This window comes from Thermobia domestica, chromosome 13 (assembly GCF_964235325.1).
Source record: "Thermobia domestica chromosome 13, izTheDome1.hap1.1, whole genome shotgun sequence".
In the NCBI taxonomy this organism is placed as follows: Eukaryota; Metazoa; Arthropoda; class Insecta; order Zygentoma; family Lepismatidae; genus Thermobia; species Thermobia domestica.
This window is the reverse complement of record NC_137466.1, coordinates 187,265,053-187,282,387: the sequence shown is the minus strand read 5'-3', so window position 1 is coordinate 187,282,387 and position 17,335 is coordinate 187,265,053. Positions and strand designations below refer to the sequence as shown.

Below are 17,335 nucleotides of genomic sequence, written 5' to 3'. Positions count from 1 at the left end.
TGGTACGACACTGTTGGAGTTGAGAACGTCGACTGACACTTGGAGAGCGTCTCCGAAGTTTTAAATTACCCTTAGAATTGGGCGTTGGCTAATTTGCATATTAACTCAAGTTTATTCTCTTTCTCATTGGATTTCAGAAGGGCGTATTTGCTTCTTCTGAGTTTTTAGTTTTGTGCACAGCGTTCCTATACCTTTACGAGAGGAATTCGGTTATACATACTTCCATACATGGTATCACACAAAATACATAACATTTGGGTTGGGAGGAAGCAGCTGCTCTCTTCTCCTACTCTAAAGTTACTATCTTTTCATTAGAGATTACACATAAATGTTAACTAGTACCATTCTATATTCTTCACACTCTATAAGGGTAATTCTGAGAAAACATTAGGAATAGTCATTCGTTAGCTCACAGCTGTTTTTTCCAGTTATGGGTTTACAAAATCTAATTTACAAGTCCTTCCCTATGGGAAAGGTTTCTATTTAATGTGTTTGCAGACCTATTTTTATAACAGTACCAAAAGTTGAATATTCCACAATATTGTTCACAACTGTTACTTCCGTTTGTTAGTTACTATATCTGTCTTCGAGTATGCAATTGAGTTGGTCTTAGAATTTTCTTAAGGCAGTGCAATTTATTTTAATTGCGCTAAGAAAGTTCAGTCGCAACGTTTTGGCTATCCAAACCCGGATTCCTTCTTACGGAGAGAGTGAGAGTGAGAGCTAACATAGCAGCTGGTTCGTTGGAAGCAAGACGAAAGAAAGGTAGGCTATACTATTTTTGTTTGTCTCTCCTGTTCCCTTGCGACATCCAAGAGAAAAAAATATTTTTTTAAAATCGAAAATTCGTGTACCTTACAGAGCAATAGGGGGTTAATAATAGGCAATATCATTTTTTTTAAAAAAATGGATCTGAAGATAGGAGACATGAAGTAGTTCTTCCAAGGATTGGGAATGAGTTTAGAAGACGAAACAGAATTTTACAGGGTATATAAAAATTGCAAATACACCTATGCTACTATCTTCCGCGTATACTGTAGTTCACGATTTCTCGAATTTATTAAATTTTCTTTCCGCCTCTGCATAAGGTTCAGTGATTAGTACGTGTAGATGACAAAAAGCATTCTTTAAATGAAAATCTTTCCAAAAGTATTTTTTTAAAAATAATAAAATTATAAATTAAGCTCAATTGGGTGAATCCTGTCTTCAAGGGGGTTTTGTAGAAGTGATGAGAAATTCTAAATTTCAATTAAATGAGATGGGTTGGTGAAGAAAGGAAGATGGAGAAAGGAGTAAAAAGATGAATCTATTGATTTAAACATAGTCTCTAGAATGTGTGTGATAAACATAATTAGCTTATGTAGCCAAAATTTCGTAGCAAATATGGAAATAGAAAAACCCGTGAGACTGGAAATATGCGCTACGGCTAGAAAATCTGAATATATGGTAAATAGTAGAAAAATTCATTCAATTGAATCTTCGTCAGTGAGTGAGTAGAGTGAAATAAAACAAACTCGCATATCATTTTGACACCCTATCGAATCCCATTCTCTTTCCCCCCCTTTTTTTTTTGAATAGTAAGATAACTGTAAAATTTTCATACTAATAAGAACTGAAACAAATAGAATAAGAAAGTAACGTTTGTTAAGTTTTCCTTTACTCTACGTATATATATAGAAACACAGTATTGTGGGTAACAACTTTTGTATCCTTGCTCCTCCCGCCACCTCGATACAACTTCGAACTCAGATAACCAGAGAAGGAGTCACAACTATTGAGACGACACAGGATAGTTTGCAACCTTACTGGCAAAGGTGTTATACTATTCTAAAGCAGATAATAGTGTGAAATACTGATTTTAAAAGTCACACAAAATGTAGTATGCAACTTATTTCTAATATGTTCAACTTATTTACGCCTACTCACAATATCCCTAAAGAAATTTAAACTAAAATTCCCAATTGTCTTTGTGGTCGAGCGGCTAAAGCAAGTGATCGCAGGATCGATTCCCTGCAGGTGCTAATGTATTTTCATCCACTCTTAAGATGTGAATATTATGGCAGTGAATCAATGCTAAATGGATCCAATCAAACTAAAAATACAATGTTACCAAGGTATCGAAGGAATTAATAGGCTTGATGCAACTGAGATACCAACTATCATGTATCAAAGGCCCAAAAAATGAAAGCTACAATATCAGTTTAGTCAGTAGTCTCAGGGTAAAGCGACACACTTTAGACACTTCAAGCAGCCATTAGCCTTTCTGACTCAAAGTAGTCTGTAGTCTACGATGCAAAGAATTCGTTAACCACACGTTGCACCGACCGAACATAATAATCGGGATACCTGAAGAGGTGCTCAGTTTAGGTAGAGTTTAGTATCCATTTCCGCAGCAAGGCTACATAAGCTTAAGATCTACAGCTTAACATGGAATCTCAACGACACTGGTTCCCGCCGGGAACTCGTGTCTCCCACACCAAGAAAAGAGCTGATAGACCTAATCGATGAGAGAGATGTCAGGTTAATAAGGAAGGTGAGGAAAGACTTGATATGGGAGATCATGGACACTCTTCACTGTCCTTTTAGGCCAAGCATTGAAGTGCCTATGTGGGCGTACATCGAATGAAACATAACACCATGCGTGTTGAACACAATGCTGGATATTCACGGACATTTTTGCAGTCCATTTGACGGAGTTCGACATTGTAACAATCTGCAACGATGGTTTCACTTCAATGGACAAATACATGATGCTACCATTGATCAGGATAGTAATAAGACAACTTCCTGGGAATGGATAAGTGATTTTGGAAACCATCCTGGGCGTTGATTACGATCCAAGAACTTCAAGATTACGATAGTAGATCCATTTTTAACCAGAAGTGACAATGCGATGCAGTAAATCTACCAGGTCATTCCGCATACTCAGAGAATTGCACACCTCCTGACGGCGGTAGTCCTTCATTTAGTAGCGTAAAGTAGCTGCAATTACATGAATTAATGCATTTTGATGGGAAATTATATTCATGGCATCGATCGCAGCGTATCGGAAGAGAAGGCAGGGTAGTATTTTGGATGTTTCCTCTCTACAGCCTGTCTCAGACGGGACTGACGTAAGGCTGCGATTCATGATCTAAAACTCACGACCTTACTTAACGATCGTGTGAGAAGTAACTTGCCCTTAGTTCAGGTTGAAATTTTCTGCTGTCTTTATTTGGATCCTCACTTGGAAGAAATAGAAGCAATTCCTATTTTCTTCTGAACTTCCATACAACTACCAATCAGAAAAGAGTAGCGCCTGACGACATTCAACTTTATTTCTCTCTGTAATTTCAAAACAATGTTGTCTGGACAAGAGAAGCATTAATTATATTAATAGAGTCATGTGAAAAATATGATTTTTTGTATAATGTGAGGCACAATTTATATTATTTTAAAAAACTGCAAGAATAAAGACCTTGAGAAGTAGTAGAGCGTTCACCGCCGGTGCTTGGGGTCCCTGGTTCGATCCCAGGTCTAGCCGTGTGGACTTTGTGGTGGACAAACACCGTGCTCGTGGGTTTTATCGGGATTCTCCCGTTCCCTCCCACTTTCTTCATTCCACCATTTCACTCATCTCTCATCATCACCGTCTCCTTTAGCCTAACCGGCATAAACCTGCCACTTCTTCTCGGCCTCAGGCTTCTGCCTTTCGCCCGCCGGACTTTGTGTTTCTTCTCTGTTAGTCACAGAGAGAAGAACTTAGTGCATTACCAGAGTGTGTTATTACACTGTATTAGTGGAGAACTCCGTCATCTCCACTCTCCTACCAAGGACCATCTCTGCATTCGTTTGGTGTGTGCAAGAAGTCAAGAACTTTGTTATTGTGCTGAACTCTGATTATAGCAAGTTCGTTACCACTACATGCAGGCAGTCACGTTTCGATATCTTCATTAAACTGTCCTTATTTCTCTTTTAATATCTGTCATATTCTGATCCCTCAAATTTCACGCATACGCCACTGAACTTAGGCATCATCTAACGTTACCTCTGCTGTATAACAACTTATTGCTTATCAACTTTTCTGTGCTGTACAAAAGCAACATTCAATAAAACTCATAGTACTTCTAATTCGGCGTCCCAGTCATTTATAACGCCTATCTAAAGTTCGCAAAGTACTACCTCACCTACTCTAATATTCTATCAGAAAGTACCTCCGAAGAAGCCGTTCGTCGAAGTCTATTATTACGAACATCTCTCTTGTTATCATGTTCTTACGTGAACCACTACGCCAGCCACACCTGTCGAGGACTGAGTGCTTCACCTTCTGTTATTTGGGAAGTTGAGTGGACCATCACCATCCTGTGTGTTCTGCGACTCCAGTACCATCTCTGCATTCACCCGTGGGAATTCCGATTGGAGAAAGGACTTCGCTCTCCGTAGGAAGTGATGCATGTTGTTGGTGTTACCGCTCGAACCATTACAGACGTCTTCTGGGAATTTCTGGTCACAGTGAACATCTTGCCACGTTAAGCTCAACTGGACTTATACACGACTCGACGACATCTCCAGAGGCCACTTGGAACTCTTCAATTTCCGTAGGTGTTTAATTGCGAGGTGAGTGAATTAAATTGTTTTTGGTGATCTTAATTGTGCATCTTGATTCCTCGCATCGACTCAAAATTATGTGTAGTTCGGTGCACCCAATATCCGATCTCGATGTTTGTGTTTTTATAAATTGATTCTACAACTAAGGTTGTTAGCGATAACTATCTCTTCCAATTTATTGTTTTATTGATTAAATTGTTACTCGGCTAAATTATCTAAGTGTCTAATGAAATGAATATTTCTTTTGATTAATAAAGTATAGACAAGCCTGACACTGTCTTGCGAATTTACATATTTGAGGTCCATTAATTGTGTTAATCATCTTGTTTACATTGTATTACCTTTAACTTAAATCATTGTTGTGTAATAAGTGCCAAATTTTAAGTTGTCGTCCCGCTACAAGTATTTATCTCTTTGCACGAGTCCTAGTTATATATTATTTTGGTATGCTAATTAATATCTTTGTTGTGTGGGCTTCAGGTTACTACTGGCCCCCTTTGGAGCCGCCACTGCCCCAAAGTGCTGGCAATTACCTGCGGAACATTAGTAAATCCAGGCTCCCTTATAAACTCGTGCTTTGAACTTTGTGATTAGTTGGTGTTGTTATTGTCATACGTAGGCACTCAAAGTATCCTGTTCCCCTCTCTTTGTCAAACCACTCTGCCGACAGCCATGTTGGTCGGCCCTTGTTTGAACAGGACGGACTTCCTCCTTACCTTAATATTTAACTGTTGAGCCAAGAGATGCTCACCTCCATTTCATTTTAAATGTCAGGCAACTTTTTAAGTAAGTGAAATTTTCGAGACCTTTCCGTGGTCATTTATTAATTATTTTTTTAGTTTGATTCCGGCAACCTCCGGTAAAGATAGCGTCGCTAATAATCTCTTTTTATGTTCGTGACCTGTGGTGGGACTCCCTCACAAGTGGCCGTAAAAGTTTTGATGGCCTCCTACCACGGCCCCGACAATACATAGACGTAATTGCATAAAATTCAGAAGAAGTACGAATTACAAAGAAATTATAACCTAAATATATTCTAATAGATTGGATATTATGCTTAATTCTCATGCATTCCTTGTAATCATTAATATAACTGCATAAAATTCAAAGTACGAATTAGACCTACAAATGAAATCATAACAATATTCAAAGTTAAAGAAAACAAAAACTAATTGAATATGTTTTGTCGGATGCCATAACTTTAGCTCGTTACATTACCAAAAGATTCGATTAGGTTGCATTGAATGGCACAATCTTGAATACAGTCCTGTATGTTATTTACTTCACCAGTTCTTTGGTTTCTATTTTGAAAATTTCTGCCCCTATGTAATTACTACGAAATCTGTCAGTACGTGAAAAATTAGATCGATTATTTGCATTATTTCTAAAAGCAGCATAATTATTATTTCTATTTCGTCTGAAATCAGGTTTGGTCGTATTGCCATTACGAGAAAATCTAGCATTAACTCTCGTATTATGATTACAATCTTCTCTAACATTGATATTTCGAACATGAATATAGTTAGCTTGATTTCTGTTATTATTACCTTGCAATTTAGTTTTACTTTCATAATTTTGAATTATGACTGTTAAGTAATTAAAATTAATAAATTGCGGAGAGATTAATACTTGCTGTAATCTAAACGGTAATAATATTCTTATTGATGCGATAATACGTGATTTCTGCTGATATGGATTGATCTGTTTCAAGTCATTATACGCAGAGATTACAAAATCTATAAGGCTCTTGTCCACTTTAGGATGAAACGTCGGTTTCTAATTTGGGCATCCCGGTCTGCTAACATAAAATCAGTTTCCAAATTGGCTAATAACGCATTTTTAAAATCGGAATGATTACGCAGACTACCTCTGATTGCTTTGTACCATACCGAACAAGGTGGTAACAAAATATGCCATAAGATTTTGAGGAAGTTAGCTTTATCTATTTCAATTATTTCACACTTTTCCTCAAATTTCTCTAAAAATGTACTCGCTCGGGTGTCCTCAGATCTGCCGTTGAATTTAGCTAATGATCTTATTTCACTGAATTTCACGCTACTATTACTACTAAATACCTTAGATGTCGAGGTTTTTTGTATGTATGGTTCCTGCGACGTTCTCTTTTTTGTTCGTCCTCAATATTTGAAATTGTATCTTCCCTTTTAGAGTAGACTTCTGATGAGTTGTTGTCTTCTTCACAAGGTCTTGACTCATTCCTCCTATGTCCTTCATGCACAACGTTGCGGGCAGGATCAGGATTACACTGTGCCGTACTGATTTTCTCTTTGATGGATTAATCTCTCCTTGCAGTCTTCGAATTTGTTTTGTATTTTCGTTGACTTTCGTTTCGACTACATCAACAGTACTTCTCATCACTGCAAAGCTATGAATAATTTGTTCCATCCTATTGTCGGTTATTTCCAAGTTTGTATTTTTCTGCTGTCTTACTTGTTCCAATCGGCAATCCATCTGCTTTCCTATTTGTTGTGCCACTTGTTCCAATCTGGTATCCCATTTGGAATCAATTTGCTGTCCTCTTTGTCATGTCATTTGCTTCAACCTGGAATCCATATTCTGTGTCACTTGTTCCAAATTGGAATCCTTCTGTTGTGTTATGGAATTCATTTGCTGCCTAGCTGTCGTGAAAGATTAATTACATCCGTTGAAGTCTCAATTTCTGGAATATCTTCAACTCCTGTATTAGTTTTACAAAAAAATATAATAAAAATAAAAAAATAAATAAAATAAAATAATAATGATGCTGATGATACTGATGTGTTTCTGTATGATGTTCACTTTCCTTAAGACTGTGGTTTCGTGAATGTGTCACTTCCTGGTGACCGCGAACCCACCGGGCCCAGGTTGGGCAAGCTGTCAACACTCACTGACCCATCCACCAAACCAATCATCCCCGGAAAATTAAACTCAAATTTTGACCCTGAAAATGATAAGATTTCTAAGCCTCCTTCATTCTCACTCGCAGTCCAGTATCCAGATCTGCAGTTCATCGTCTGCATCCCATCGCGAGATAGGTTGCAAATCACGATCTAACAAATACAAGACACTGACCCAAGAGTGAAAACTGCCAATGAGTGCATCGAAGATCTAAATGTTGGTATTTACTAACCCAGAAAAAAATCTCAAACTGAATTCTGAATAGCACAACGGAATGGAATTTTGTAAAAACTGAATGCCAAAAATGAATTTTGTTGATTTTATTAACGAAGTGAATTTTTCTGTCAGGTCTGTGATTCCAACCCCGGTCACACTAAGTGATATCAATTCTGTATGTTTCAAACGCTACACTTTGATTTTGTCTCACTGTTCACGTACTGCTTTTCAAAACTCTACATTCTACCTGCTAACAATACCACTGAAGTTAATTTACTACATAATTCTAAATGATGAACTTTGCACTGGAGAAGAAAAGATTTTGTTTCGGCTCGTACTTTTATTTACACTAATTTTCGATAAGACAAGAAACAAGCCAAACGAATAAAAAAAAGTCGCAATGGTTAGAAATGCGCATGGAAACTTTTACATAGCTGAATGGGTGAGTTTATCTACAAATTAAATTGAATTACATTTTTCTCTTCACATCTCGTGAGCAATTTCTACATGTATCTAGTTTCGTCGATTGTAAAACAATTTGTGTATTATGATATTTACTACAATAGTCACATAAGCTTTATACTACACATATACTACTCATCAGGGCTGTGTACTATATACTTTATTTTCTTTCTTCGTATTTTCTCTTTTGGTCAAAGTTGTGCAAGTGGGGCCGGCACAGAGGATTTATACCAGTAGGGTGACTTCCTTGTATAAGCTCAGGCCTATCCACATTTTCCTTTCACAACAAAAAAAAAATCATTTTGTTGACACTGAGGAAATACACACATTAGAAAATTCAAATCAAAATTACACTTAAGGTAAAATTTTGCAGGTTCGAACTTGGCCAAAACAACAATAATTTGGAGTTTACTTTTTACCACTTACTTGATGAAATTATTCCATATACAAGGAAAGATGTATACTCCCCGGTCTGTTGATTCCTGCCGGATTTCTCAAGAAAGAATCTTTCGCCACTCACTCAAATGAGTGGGTTAATAGCGATCACAAAAAATAAAAGGCATTTGCTGGCCGTCGCGTTCGTTTTCTGACCACAAGGCTTCACCCAAAAGGCTGGCGTCAGTCTCACACGCTCTGACGTATTAGCTTGTTTTCACTTTCACAACTTTACAGTCCATTGAGCACAACAACCAACTCACTGCCTTCATATTATGTCCACAGATATGGAAAACTTCAACTATTAGGTAATTATTTTAGAATTTCTGGTTTTTCCACGTTTTATGGCGACGAAGATTACTTTACGTCCACCTCCTAACGTTGCTTCCGATGAAAGACAATGACAATGGGAAGGTCCCTAATTGGAGGGTCATTGTGACGTAACTATATGATGATAGGTTTATCTCCCGAGATCAAAGAAAGCCGAAAATCTCAACCATAACCGTGATTGCGGAAGATCCAATGACAGATAATTTAGATTAAACAAAGAGATGCTTCAGAAACTACTATTACTGACTTTTCAAATGTGGAATTTCAGAGAAGATTTTGAAATAAAAAAATTTGATTTCTTTTGAGGATCCCCTAAGTCAAAAATATCCATGAAAATAGACTGGAAAGGATTCAAAACTACCAGATATGACCTTATTTCTTAAAATAACATTAGATTTTGGCTAAATATACGAATATTGTCCAATATAGATATATTTAATCATATATTTCCTTCTAAATATACTAAAATCATCATTTCAAGGAACTTAACGCAAATTTTGCGATCTACCTAAAATCGAGTAAACGATTAATTATATATTTTACAAAAGTTCAATAAATATAAAATTCGTATATATACTGGTTGCGCAAAATTTCCGGGCCATGTTACATTATACCATGTATAAGGTAACATCAGTATTCATTTTATGTTTTCGGTATATTTTTCTTTTATTGCGTAGTAAAAGATAATCCTTTATGCTGAGTGAGATAGTTTACTAATACTTCTGACTAATCTCAAAGTTCCACGGGTTCGGCACCATATAAATATGTAACATTATTTCCTCGTTACGTTACATTCTCTGACTCGAAATGTATATATTGAATATTTATACAGTTCACGAGATTATCACGAATCAAACAATACAGTTATGCACTTATATATATATATATATATATATATATATATATATATATATATATATATATATATATATATTATTCACTTTCAACATATATGATGTTCGTCACATTAAAATATACATTGAGACTTTGTAAACTGGCTCTTCGTTCCTTTTTTCTTAGTTACCATAACAACGAAACCAAACATATAAACAAGACGTCATAGGAACGAAATTAAGAAATATTTTTATATGATACAAATATTTAAATTATTTCTTTATATTTTTCTTCTTCTTCTTAGTTGCTTGTGCCTTTAAAATAGCTCTTATACCCGTAAATATAAGCAATACTTAGTAAGTATATACTAAAATAGACACTATCGTTGTACCTGCCAATAGGTCCTACTATTTCTAATAATTCACGTAGTGTGCGCTCGTTCATGCGTAGGAAGTTTCTATATGAATCTTAATCTTCAAGCCGTTGTGCAGCAACGCTAATATTCCGCTCTTGTCGTCTCGACGTTTTAACCAAGTCCTGGACCACTCTTTCATTCGTCTTCTCTTCTTAATTACTGCAGTAATCGTTGACAAGGCAATCACTGTATTCACATCAGCCGTGTCACTTCCACACCAAAAGAAATGTACCGCGTTGCACTCTATGCCTAACAACAAATATAAGAATTGAATGAAAAAATATAAACAAATGAGCAGCAAAATTAACTTTTGTCTTTGATCGTTTATAGTGTGTTTCAGTCAACTTATTTGACCAAATGACTATCAACGATAAATTTGATAAAACATTTGATGGAAAACTTTGACAGTGTATAATCCGTTTAATATGTTGACTTCCAACACTGTAACTTTCAGTCTCGTATTAGTTTAAAGATATTTCGGTGTAGAGTGGACAGATATTCAGCTAGTGAAAAACTAACCGTTCGTCAGTACAGCAACAGTGAAAAGAATATAGATGGCGGCACTGCAAGGGGTAGTGCGTAGTGTATTTTAAATGTGTTGTATTAAAATTTCACTTTTCTTGAAAGGCGCACCGTTTAAAGTATTATACTTTTACATTTACGAACCCAGTGTAACTTTTCTGAAATTATATTGACGAACAAGTGCTGACAGTGTTTTTATTTCTCACGTAACATAATGAAGCGTGGTTTCCTTGACTAAACCCACCTTGTAAGCGTGGGGTTGATTATTTCTCGTGAATAATTTAAGGTAAGCCCAGAAACTAAAGGAATGGAATGAATAAGTAAATGGTGGATATTGAATTTGAAAATATTTTTATAATGGTGTAAAATAAAAGTCAAACAGACACAATATTTAGCGGAAGTTTTGAGCACAAGAAAACGGTGGATGTGAAGGTGATGGTGATACACTACTTAATGCTAGAGTGAATGGTTATAGTATAATACGTAAGAAGTTACGGTAATTTAAATAGAATACCAGTAAGGTAAGTAACGGTAAGAGTGCACTTTGAGCAGAACAAGTGATTTTCCAATATTTATTTCCTCTTCCAATCTTGCAAAACATACCTGACCAAGCGAAGAGGGTTAGAAGCCCCACAGGGCTCGTTTTAGCATTAGTTCCTGTGCAGTTTTACTATACTTATCCGTAGTATAAGTAGCAATAGGGGTAGGAGTAGGAACAGGTTAGAAGCTCCGTAGGGGTTGGGTTCTTTTCTCGACATAAAATAAGCAAATTAAAGACTTCCCCAAATTTTTCCGTACATTTTATAATCTGTGGATCCGTATAGTAAAACTGCATCGTTGTTCCTATTAATGTTCTGCTCAAAGTGCACTTTTGTCCAAGTTACATTTGTTGGGTGGGGTCTCTGGTTCGATCTGCTAGCACCAAGTGAGTTTGTGGTGCAGGAGCTTTGTGCGTGTTTTCTTAGTCACCCAAGTTTCCTTCTTTCATTTCCACCATTTAATTAATTATCATCATCGCCGTTACCTTTAGGTTCGGTGCGTAATCAAAGTGAGGGACGTTAAACTAGATAAAATTTACTGCATTGGCAGAGACCAGTTAGCTGTATTTGTTTCTTGAGCATTTATTCCGAAGTTGGGCGTCCGCTTTCGCCACGTTTTTTCGCTGTTATCTCCTCTGCACACTTTGTGTAATTTGTTATTAGGTTCATTAATCCGTGCTCTTCACAAACTTTTAAAAGATTTTGCTCGTTATCAACGTATTGCTTCACAAATGTTAAAACTGTTAGTTCATTGCCCTTGCACATTCGCCATGTTGATAACATAAATACTCGTTTATTTTCCACAATGCAATTGTTTGGTTACCTTGCGCCAAGTAGTTCCCTCCGCTCGCCGTATAGTCCCATGTTTATAGCCGCTTATATATAACAAGTAAACAGATTTTTCGAGACTCTTGTATATTATCAAGCACACAAACGATCAAATTATCCATATCTTTCCTGTAAATTTTAAAAATTTTGCTGGAAACGGGCGCCCAACTTTGGAATGTAACCCGTTTCTTGTCCGAGTCATACACAAATGCGGGGCGGGGGGGTTAAACCTCCCATCCTTGAATTTTTTTGGGTTACAGTTTTGTAAAAGTTACGGAAGAAATATGAATTCTGATTTCGAAAGAGGACAATATAAGTAGTCCGCGTGCTATCCCGCTTTATAGTGGCATTTATATATTAATGAATGAAAAGTTTCTTAAGGGCGTTGTATTAATGGGTGTAGGTGTGTGCACTTACGGCATAAAAACTGAAGAGCACAACACATTAACTTAAAAACATTTACTAAAGCATTATTGCTGCCTAACCTAATGCAGGCCTGAGGGCAGCGAGGAAATGCGTCGGTAGCGAACGATCGCCTCAGCGACGGTCTGTGTATACGCATAAACGAGGATAATGGAAAAAAAAATTTATATAGCATAAAAATACATTGCTTGCTTGTAACAGCTTTGCGACACTTCTATGATCATTTTCTGTAATGCCTTCACGTAGCACTTCACGTGATCATGGCTTGCTTTTGGAGAACACACTGCATTTCGGGTTTTCTACCTCTTTATACGTGAGAGACATACCTTCCTAACATTGTATGCTTTTCAATGGGTAGTAATTGAGACATTTGTTTCAATTTTCTCTGAGGGGGGCGCGGTGGCTCAGTGGTAGAGCGTTCACCTCTGGTGCTTGGGGTCCCGGGTTCGATCCCAGCCCCCGCCAAGTGAACTTTGTGGTGGACAAACACCGTGCTCGTGGGTTTTCTCGGGGTACTCCCGTTTCCTCCCACTTTCTTCATTCCACCATTTCACTCATCTCTCATTATCACCGTCTCCTTTAGCCTAACCGGCATAACCGTGGGACGTAAAACTCAAAGATTTCATTTTCATTTCAATTTTCTCTGATGTTGGAATATCACATTACTGAGTTCCAGGATTCCCTTGCATTGTTTTTGGACAGTATTATCATTGCCAGTACGTTATGTTAGACCACTCATAGGAACGAGTGGGACTCTTCCTGATACTTCGATCATTACGGATCACAGAGGCAGTTCTATAATGCTGATCCACATACAGATAAGTGAAGATGGGTTAGTAGTCAGGTTGGTTCATTCTTTATCAAATCACATACTAATGCCGTGCGAGCGAGAGCAAGTGAAGGCAGGTTAGTAGTCAGGTTGATTACTTTCTTTTGGTACAACTTCATGTATGCGTATTAGTGTTCTAGAACCCTACTGGGTTCACGATGTACAACACTGCTTGGTATGGCTTTCGTGTTTAAAAGTACGTTCTTATGTGCTTACAAGAGCAGAATTTGTATTACAAATGCATTATATACATTTGTAAAACTATACCGGTACCCCTATAAAATGGAATAATTTCGAGATCGGAACATACGTGAATCTTACCTGCTCTCCTGCCCTGATTTCCTTAGATAGCATTCATACTTTTTACTGGCCATCTAACACAAGTTTTTTTTGTGTGTGTGTGTTTTCAAGTTAATTCATGTTATGCACTGCAATTTTTACGGCATATGTGCATATTTGTACTCACCTATCCTAAAATCTTCCTGCGCCCGTTGATGCAACTTCTCACGTAAGAAACACTTTCTAAGGTTGGAAAAGTGCATTTGCTGCTAATAGAAGTTCATATTCCATGAATATATCCCATGGTATGACCCCTTAAAATGCACGCAGGACTGTATGGAGAAAATAAACGTTAGTGCAGATAGCCATCGTAAAAATTAAATTCCACGGCTATAGAGCGTCTCATCCTTAGATTGCAGTACAGGAGTAAGTGGCAATGTTTTCCCTTCTGCCCATTGTTGCCAAACTTAGCCTACATTTTAGAAATAGTTTTATTTACTAAATATGGATAGATTTTTGTAGAACATTGTATTCTCTATCAAATAATGTGTTTTTCTCATATCAAGAAGAATTTTGAAGTATTGAAATAAATTGAAATAGTGAAATCTTGCTAATGGCAAATTCTAACGTCGCGTTAAACATATGACGTCATAATTTCGGAACTATAAGAGATACAACTTTGAAACTTATACAACTATTAACACAATATTGGTGCCAATGTTGGAAAAGTTGGCATTCAAAAAAACCATATACATAAGTAAGGCTGACATTCAGACATCGGGAGCGTATAGTTCGTATTTTCTCTCTTCCAAGAAAGCCAAATTTCAACCGCGGATGAATATTAAGTACAGTAAACACTTGAATCAGGATAGTAATTCAGTTAGCAATAACATTAATTACAAAAATGCAGTTGGTACTCAAGCAAAACAAACTGTTTCTTCAGAAGATTAATATCTATGGAAGGGGAAAAAGCAGACCAATATCTGTTAATAATAAAACTCCTCACTCCTGGTGATGAAAAGTTATTTGTTTTTGTAATTGATTCATTTACAGTTCGCACGTGGTCCCTAATGTTCTTTCGAATGCTGACAATTTTGACAATAAAAGTTGGTTTCGTTTGTAATTCCACTTCTTTATTTGCTTTGAATACACAGATGAAGATAAGAAAAACTTAACAACAAATAACTTCATGAGCTCACAACGCAGAATAAAAAGGCTCTGTGTTATTTTCCCCAATGTTTCTTTAGGAAGCATGAAAGATATAAAATGAATTTTCGGAGGGTTTGATAATTCTGTTTGAGTTTGTTTCCTCGTCGTTACAATGTAACTTTTGTTTGGCAAACGAAATTAGTTTTGCGGATATTTTGCGTACCCAGACAAATGAGCGTTTTCGTACGTCATATTTTCTCGTCACATATTACGATCACCCCTACTCCAACACATTTATCCAGGTTCAGTAGCAGTATCTTACCCATTGCTCTTTCTTAGTTTCCCGCAGGAAATTTCTGTGTGAAACAGTTTAGCGTGCCATTTATTTCAATCATACGTTTTCTATTCATGTCATATATTCTCTCGATTTCGTACTGCTCCCATTAAAATTTTATTGCAACGATTTATATACCATCATAAAAGGAAACCCCCTACCTAAAACACAATTATTAGACTGTTGTTTCGTACCCTTCAATTCGACGCTCCAAATGAATTTGTGCAAATGGAATGACAAAAGCAATGAACATATATGAATTTGAGAAAGGCTTTATTTACAAAGTCGGCATTCTTTCAGTCTTTCTTGTTCTTTCTTCAGAAGAAAACATACGGCGAAAGAAATGTGGCAACAGCGCGCTCCATTTACTCTGTACTGCAATCTAAGAGTGAGACGTGCTATAGAGTGAGTGAGGGATATGAAAGAAAAGTGTCCGAGATATTAATTTCTACTGGTGGTACATGTCTGCACATTATAAGAAGACAGTATTTATGTTTAAGTTGTATTTCTGAAAGAAAATCACCAAAACTAAAAGTAGAAAGGAAAGAAATCTGTAAAATAAGAAACTAACTACTTCCAAGTAGCGTAATACAGAAGGTTGTAACACGGCTATGATGTAACCCTTCCTCTTTTCATCTTCATTGATCTACTTCCAAAAATACAATATCCATATAACTAGTTTCAGCTATTGCACGTTAGGAGTAAAACAATAAAAACCTTAAATAATAATAATAATGTCACACCGGCAAGGTTCTAGAACACAGGTCCACCGCCCAGAGGCCAAGTTACGTGAATTACGACAAAGTGAACTATTTCAAACTATTTAACAAAATCCAATAACACCACCACATTGTACAAGTGGAGGAACGTGTAGAAGCTGAATAATTATGTTTAGTGCTTCACTGTGATTCTACCACAAGAAGCACAAATAAGGACCAAGTTTCAGTTTTTACAGGAGTCGCATATTTTCAAGGCAGGACCACTGATTTCAGCGATCGCGAAAACTATGAATTCGACACTAATATCGGTCATTTTGGATTACTTTTATATGTCTTGGTATCTCTCCCCAGCCCGGAGCCGAATAGCGTGAATTTGGAAGTTAATGCAATCTGAGTTTCACCATTGATTTCAGCGACCACGAAAACTATGAATTCGACACTAATATCAGTCATTTTCTACTACTTTTACATGTTCCGGTAACGCCCCCTGAGACCCCCCTGCTTCGAATTTTGACAAAAACGTTTAACTCTGGTCTGGAGCCTGGACCAAGGTATTCGTGACTAAAATTTGATAGCTCTCGGTCAGTTTGTCTGGTTCCTAAGCCGGTTCCGGTAAACGCCCCCCCCCCATGAGACCCCCGGTTCGTAATTTGAAAAAAGTCCTTCGTCTTGATCTGGGGCCTGGGCCAAGGTACCCCTGACCAAAATTTGGTAACTCTCGGTCCAATCGTCTGGTCCCCAGGCCGCACACAGACAGACAGACGAACATGCAAACAAACTCTATTTTATTTATATTAGATATATATGTATGTTATGTTTTTACCAAGGTTTCTCACATATGAGAGTAGTAATGCATGTATGTTATCCCAACATATAAGAGTGGGCTGTCACATTTATGCTCAGAATTTACTTCACGATAAATGGACGAAAGAAAGAATATTACACTGGTATACAAATTTTGATCAAGGTCGTGGTTATGTTTGTTTTTCGTCGGATTCTTAATGATTTGCACCCGCTGAACACGAGTATGGCAGTTATTTTCCCGTAATGTCAAAATTTGTGATGATATAAGCATATCAGATTTTATTGAAACAGTAACATATTATACAATTATATCTTATGAGAACATTGAACTACAAGCATAATACAAACATTGTAGTAGTGCTTATGTTGATTTTTTTATTGGTGTCTTAGTGATTTGCACCCGCTAAATACGAGTATGGCTGTTATTTTCCCGTAATGTCAACATTTGTAATGATATAAACATATTAGATTTTACTGAAACAGTAACATATTGTACAATTGTATCTTATAGGAACATTGAACTACAAACATAACACTTGAGCTCCTCCGTGGCTAAGCGGTTAGCATACGCGCATTTGGCGTGGGAGACCCGGGTTCGATTCCCGGCGGGAGCTCATGTGGTTCGGATTCCACGTTAATCAGTAGGTCCACGTCTCATATAGCCTTGCTGCTGAAAGGGACGTTAAACTCAAAATCAACTCAACAAACATAACACAAACATTTTGGACATCAACT

General features: G+C 37.0%; 1 protein-coding gene across 4 annotated transcripts in view; it reads left to right on the top strand.

Annotated features, from left to right (window-relative positions):
* The first annotated feature begins 10,685 nt into the window (after positions 1–10,685).
* The window catches only part of Elys (AT hook containing transcription factor 1 homolog), a 124,533-nt gene continuing 117,883 nt past the window's right edge, over positions 10,686–17,335 (top strand). The window contains exon 1 of one of the 4 annotated variants that reach the window (XM_081737067.1): positions 10,686–10,982. The gene's annotated coding sequence lies outside the window, so the exon portion shown is untranslated. The remainder of the gene's footprint in view (positions 10,983–17,335) is intronic. The other 3 variants (XM_081737065.1, XM_081737064.1, XM_081737066.1) reach the window with 3 other exon arrangements.